This window comes from Mustela putorius, unplaced genomic scaffold (genome assembly GCF_011764305.1).
Source record: "Mustela putorius furo isolate JIRA1106 unplaced genomic scaffold, ASM1176430v1.1 tig00001012_pilon_pilon_pilon, whole genome shotgun sequence".
In the NCBI taxonomy this organism is placed as follows: Eukaryota; Metazoa; Chordata; class Mammalia; order Carnivora; family Mustelidae; genus Mustela; species Mustela putorius.
Genome location: NW_025421531.1, coordinates 4,892,022 through 4,898,992, shown reverse-complemented (window position 1 = coordinate 4,898,992; position 6,971 = coordinate 4,892,022).

Below are 6,971 nucleotides of genomic sequence, written 5' to 3'. Positions count from 1 at the left end.
CTCTGCTGTTAGGGGTGCTTTTTTGGGAAAATCTGAGCTTGGACCAATGCCATGTCACTCACGGAGAACTTATACTAGAACTACTTGAATCCTATTCCTGTTGGCTCTAGTGACCCATTCTGCACCTAATTAGATTCTGGGAGCTTGGGGTGGGGTGGGGAATGCAGGGGAAGGACTGTCAAGAAAATATGCAAATAGCTGGTGGTGTCAGCACCTGGCCCAGCCAAGGAAACCATACAAACACACATCTGTCTTCCGTGTAATTTCAAGATAAAAGGTACACTTATGTCAACAAAAGGCTGTTTGCAAAATGTCATCATATATTTTAAGGCACTAACCACAGTATAATCTGGCTGAAACAATAAAGCCATACTTTATTTTTCCTCCCACCCTGTCCCAAGTGCTCCAGCTTCTCTCCCCAGAGGCAACCAGTATCTTGGTGTTCTTCCAGAGATCTTCTATAAAAAGCTATACTCTTGAGCACTCGAGATGACTCCTTACTCTCTCCTGGTTTCCACATCCTTGCAGTCTTGTGGACAGGTCTAGACGGTTCTCAGGCTCAAGCAAAACCGTGCCTAGCCCCACCCCAGCGGTCTCATCATTGGCTCACTATACAATGAAAAAGGAGTCCTTCTCCTCCTAAAAGTATTTATATTAGTCTTTAACAACACAAAAGGAAACCCTTTGTGAAATTTTAACCTGAGAATCCAGAATTTAAACATTTTTTTCATGCCTCCAGAGAAAGTTCTCTCAGTAAAACACACACAAAGAAGATGCATGTGCCAACTAGTGAAAGCCCTGGGAAAATTGTCATGAAGGCCAAATTCATTCTTCCTTTCTTCTTCTCACACCCAGCCCTTACTTTTCCCTCCTCCAAGGGTTTCTTTCACTTTTATCCTCAGGCACTCAGTATTCTCAGAAGTAAAGATGGCCCAGGAAATAATCTTTTAACTAGTGTGCAAAGATATTAATGAATTAATGTAACTTTTCCTAGGATATTTGCAATTCCCCGGAGAGTCCCTTGGATAATGATCTCAAAAGATGGGAGAGAAATGGTTGTGCCCTAGGACAAGAATATCAGAATATTAAGGAAGTGTTAATAATTTAAAAGAAAAAATCTTTTTCTTTGGAAAATGTCAAGAAGTAGAGAAGTAGATAATATGGAGTAATGCACTCCCCTGTACCCATTACTCCTCTTCAGCAATTGCCAACGCAAGGCCATCTGGTTTCATGTATACACACCCACCCATTGCCCTGACCTCCCCTATCCCACATTATTTTTGACGCAAATCCCAAACATTATATGATTTCATCTGTACATATTTTAGCACACATTTCAACACGATAAGGATTCTTTCTTGAGAATAGCCACAGTGGCATTATTTCTCCTAAAAAATGTTAAGTTGCTTAATAACATCATGTATCTAATTTATATTCACAATTTCTCATTGTTTCATAAATCTCATCTTTGTTTTCTTTACACTTTGATGGTTTCATGTCTTCTCTTTTCTATATTGTTACAAATAGGTTGCTGGATCTAGAGCTTTGATCAGACTTCATTATAACTGGTATTTTGTACTTCCTACAGGAGTTGTATAATGTCTGATTGTCTTTTATTTGTGATGTTATCAGCCACTGATGCTTAATGTCTAAATTCATCAATTCACTAGAGGTTGTGTTCTAATTGGGTCACAAGAGTGATCTCCTAACTCTATTATTTTGTCTTCACTCACTTACTGAACTATTTCTATGAAGACAAACTTCTCCCTTATTTAAATTTGAACTACCCAGTAATATAATTTATATAGGGAAGGCAGAATAAATGCTTGATTCTCTCCCTTCATTTACACATTTTCAACACAAGGAGTCAATTTGCTATCTTGTAATGGTGATTAATCAAGTTTTTGTTTTGTTTTTCATATCATTATGAACTCATGGAGTTATACAAATTGATATGTTTTCATTCCTTGCAAATATTATGGTGTATATGTTTGAAAGAGTTGATTTGATGTATAGAAAAGATGAATAAATATACCACTTTGAAAAGTGAATAAATATACCACTTTCCAACGCAAACTGCAAAAAGTTAGCAAGAGTCTATCTCAGATTTGCAACAGAGGGGGAGGCCCGGGGGGGTTGGGCAAGGGGGTATGTGGGGAGGTGGAGGTGTACAACTTGAGGCTACAGATCAGATACTGAAGATATTTGAATTCTGAAACTAATGTGATAACTTACATAATAACAAGGTTACATGGGTTCAAGATACGTTGACAGGGAGCCTTATGTAATCCAAAGTTATGACTGTCTAATAATGGAAGTTTGGACTCCTCAGCTACTGTTCTGGAGAAGGTTCTTATATGCACACCCATGCATTTGTCTGCTCTCCTCCAGACGTCTTAAATCAGACAGTTTCCACATCCAAGACCAACTCCCCCACCACGTGTGTACACACGTGTTTCTATACACCCCAAAGTAATTCAGCCCCTCCCTGAGAATGCTGATAGAAATAGGTTATCTCCAGATCCCTTGCTGGCTCAGTTGGTAAATGGTCTGCCTTCAGCTCAGTTCATGATTCCAGGGTCTTGGGATCGGTATCAGGCTCCTTGCTCAGCGGGGAGCCTGCTTCTCTGTCTGCCTACCTTTCCCCCCACTTGTGGTCTCTCTCTCTGAAAAATGAATAAATAAAATCTTAAAAAAAAAAAAGGGAATCAGTATGTCATTACCCTTATAACGAAATGAGTATTTATTCATTAAAAAATGCATATACTAAACACTGTGTACCAGGTGCTAGGCTAGCAGCTGAGGCTAGGAGAAAGAACAAGACCCATGCTGGCCTCTTAAAGGAGTTTGCCGTCTTGTTTAGGTAGGCACAAGTATGTAGATTCTTGTAATACACTGGAATAAGTGCAGAAACTGTAAATGCTAATGCTAAGGAAGCAGCCAGAATGGTTGTTTTGGGGCTTGGGTGGGTGGGGGGTACTACTGCCCTTGAGGATTCATCAGTCAGTCACTTTCATTGAACATGAGGACTGAATTCCAAATTAATCTAGATTCTAGATCTTTGGCTGTATGAGTTGTTTTAGCTGACTTCATGAACAGCGTGTGTTTGTGTGTTCAAGACAGGATATGAGAGATATAGGACAACAGGAAATTAGAAAGCTGTGTAGTCATCAGATTCCATTGCATTTATTGTGTAAGGGGCAATAGATTTTTAAGGGGGAGCACATTTTAGAAAATGAGACTCTGTGGGGCACCTGGTTGGCTCAGTGGGTTAAAGACTCTGCCTTTGGCTCAGGTCATGATCCCAGGGTCCTGGAATCGAGTCCCACATCGTGCTCTCTGCTCAGCAGGGAGCCTGCTTCCCCTCCCCCCTGCCTGTCTCTCTGCCTACTTTTGATCTATGTCTGTTAAATAAGTAAATAAAATCTTTAAAAAAAGAAAATGAGACTCTGAGAAAAGAAAGGCTTCGTAATGCACTTCAGTGCACTCTATATAACTTAGAAATGTAAAATATCAGTATATATAGTTCCTACCCTTTTTGTTCATCTGGACCCACAAGAAGCACTCATTGTCAAAGAGTCTGGCATATAGTGACTTTTAATAAATACATTTTCTTCAGGTTTATCAGAGATTGATTTACATTAGGTCAAGCCTAAAAATGAAATAGTTTATCAAATTATATTAATCTGATTGAGATGGAGCTTAAAATGCTTTGCCAGAGGGGGCAAAGCTTTACATTCCTCTCTCCAGTGGACTATTGGTATAATTATACTCTACTTTTCATATTTTGGGGCAGGGCTCAGTATGCATACATTCATTCATTTATCAAACAATTACTAAACAGTCACTGTGTTCCAGGCATGACACTAAGCATTAAGGATTTTTAAAGCTTCAATTTTAGGCTTTTCCCTTGAAGATCTCATACTCTAATTGGGGAGGCAAAGCAAGTAATAAATAATAACAATGTCATGGGCTAAAATCTCTATTTGGGAATGCCTGGCTGGCTTGGTTGGAAGAGTATGTGACTCTTGATCTCGGGTCATGAGTTTGAGCCCCACGCTGGATTTGGAGATTACTTAAATAAGTAAAGCTTTAAAAATATAAAACAAAACAAAACAAAATATGTATTAGAAGAATGCACAAGAGGTTCTTGGAACACAGAGTATAAAGAAACTCATTCTTCTGTGGATGGGAGGGTGAGGGTCATAGGGAACTGCACAGAGGATATGCCAAGTCAGGGTTTCCCAAGTGAACAGTAGGGAAAGAATATTCCATGGAGAGGGAATAGCATGAGCAAAAGTGTAAAGATGTGTTTGGAGAAGAGCAAGTCCATGTTGCTGGGGTGGACGGATGAGAGAGGAGGGGTTGGAGAGTCCAACAAGTGAAAAGGCTGTCAGCTGAAGGCCTTGTGTGCCTTGCTGGATGGGGGGGCGGCAGGTGTTGGTTCAACCCTAACCCCTCATGAGGTGAGAAACTACTAAAGAATTTTGGGCCAGGGATGCCTGGGTGGTTCAGCTGGTGAGCGTCTGCCTTCGGCTTGGTCGTGATCCCAGGGTCCTGGGATCGAGCCCCACATTGGGCTCTCCGCTGGCAGGAGGACTGCTTCTGCCTCTCCAACTCCCCCTGCTTGTGTTCCCTCTTGCTGTGTCTCTCTCTGTCAAACAAATAAATAAAGGTCTAAAAAAAATGAATTTGGGGCCATAGGGTTACACGATCAGATGTAGACTTTAGAGAAATCCTAATGATATCTGGTCTAGGAGACAAAGCTATTGAATCTCCCTTTTTAATGCCTCCCCTGAATATTTAGTTGGTACCCATGCTGCCCACGAAGACTTCAGAGACTTTTGTTTTTAAGATTTTATTTATTTATTTGACAGACAGAAATCTGTAGGCACAGAGGCAGGCAGAGAGAGAGGTAGAAGCAGGCTCCCTGCTGAGCAGAGAGCCCGATGAGGGGCTCGGGACCCTGGGATCATGACCTGAGCTGAAGGCAGAGGCTTTAACCCACTGAGCCACCCAGGTGCCCCCGAGAGGCTTTTTCATATTTTTACCAAATGCTTTCTTCTACTTCTCAACATTTTTTTTTTTTTTTTTTACTTCTCAACATTTTTGAAACTAGCATCTCAAGTGTCGCTGAGAGAATCATCCTAAGTAGAGACTACGGTGAATTCAGTTTATGAAATCCATACCCACCATACTGGTCCTTGTGCATGATTGACCAACCTAAGGGACTTGCTTCCTAAGTTGTTCACTACTTCTGTCCTGCCTTTCTGTCCTCAGAGATCCTGCATCCATCTGCCTAGCAAAAAAGGTAATTTGATTCATATGAGCTTAAGAATTCTATTAGACACCCAAGGAGAGAGATCCAAGAGATAGTCAGAGATGTGTGCACATCTGGGCTTCAGGGGAGAGTGTCTAGAGTGGTCATCTGGGAGTGGTCAGCATATAAATAAGACATGATGAGATCACCTAGTATAAATACAGAGAGGAGATCTGAGAACTGAGCCCTGGGGCCCTGCAAATTTAGGAGGCTGGGGGGTAGGGAGCTGTTGAGGGAGAACCAGCAAGGTGACTGAGAAGGAACAGATATTGGGGGAGCAAGAAAGTGATTATTTTCTTCCACTTACCGACCGATCCTTCTCAGGAAGGTAGGTTAACAAAGAGGTTAAGAGGGAGGGTACTGGACTCAGATGGATCCGGATTCAAATCTCCATCCCACATTAAGTACTGAAGGAGTTTACACTTCCTATGGGCCACTGGGTCCAGTCTAGGACCAGGAGGGTATTTGCTGTTTGAGTAATCACTAATTGTGCACCACTGATTGTACTCTGGGCATATCTTGAGTGCCAAGGGCATTCATGCAAAAGAATCAAAGGCCCTCGGCTCAGGGAACTCACAGTCCAGAGGGAAGAGGCAGCGCTAGAAGCCCATGATTCTCTGTGACATCGCGTCATGATCAATTCTTTTTTTTTTTTTTAAGATTTTATTTATTTACTTGACAGAAAGAGACACAGTGAGAGAGGGAACATAATCAGGGAGAGTGGGAGAGGGAGAAGCAGCCTTCCTGCTGAGCAGGAAGCCCAATGAGAGGCTCGATCCCAAGACCCTGGGATCACGACCTGAGCTGGAGGCAGATGCTTAATGACTGAGCCACCCAGGCACCCCCATGATCAATTTTTTAATAAACGTATGAGCCATGTGCTGAGAGAGCAGAAAGGGGGAGTGATTCATCCAGGCTCTGATGGCCTGACTTAAAGATGATGCATTTTTCCCTCATTTGTCTTTAACATGTCATGTTGCCCAAGAAAACTGTGACTCTTCTGAGTGCCACCAACCAATCTATGTAACCATTTATGAGAATTTTTTTTTCTTTTGGAGAAAAGTAGTATAGATTATGAGTATAGATTGTGGTTCTACGTTTTGAAAAATGAAGAATTATGGTCTTGAATAAAATTGGATCCATAATTTCCTTTTAACCCAAATCAACAGCAGCTGCTCTTACATTCTCCCACATTTGATTATTACCAAATCAGTCCCCAGTGTAGCCCCCATGCTGCAGGCCAAGCCAGAGAGCCTGTCACATCAGTGTGGTAGGCTTCAGTGAGCTGACTTTTTTTGCTTGGGCAATAATTTACCTTCCATTTGCTGGGGGCAGATTTTTTTCTTCAAATAGGGAAGCCCCAGTAAGCATCAGCCTTTCTGAGATTCTGAGATTTCTGAGATATATTTCTCATGAATAAGATTTCTCACATCTTCTTGTGTGTTTTATTTCTCTTTGCTTTCTTCTCAATGCATTCATCCTGGCTAGACCTGGAAATTTTAGATGTAAAATTTGTAACTAAAGATGTCCTTTTGTGAGTTTATTATGAAGTCTTGCACTGAAAATCCCACAAGGGCAGATCGCAGAGTTGTTTGGAGCTCCGTATGGAGAACCATGGGGTATTCTACCGCGATTCCACAAATCGAACCTT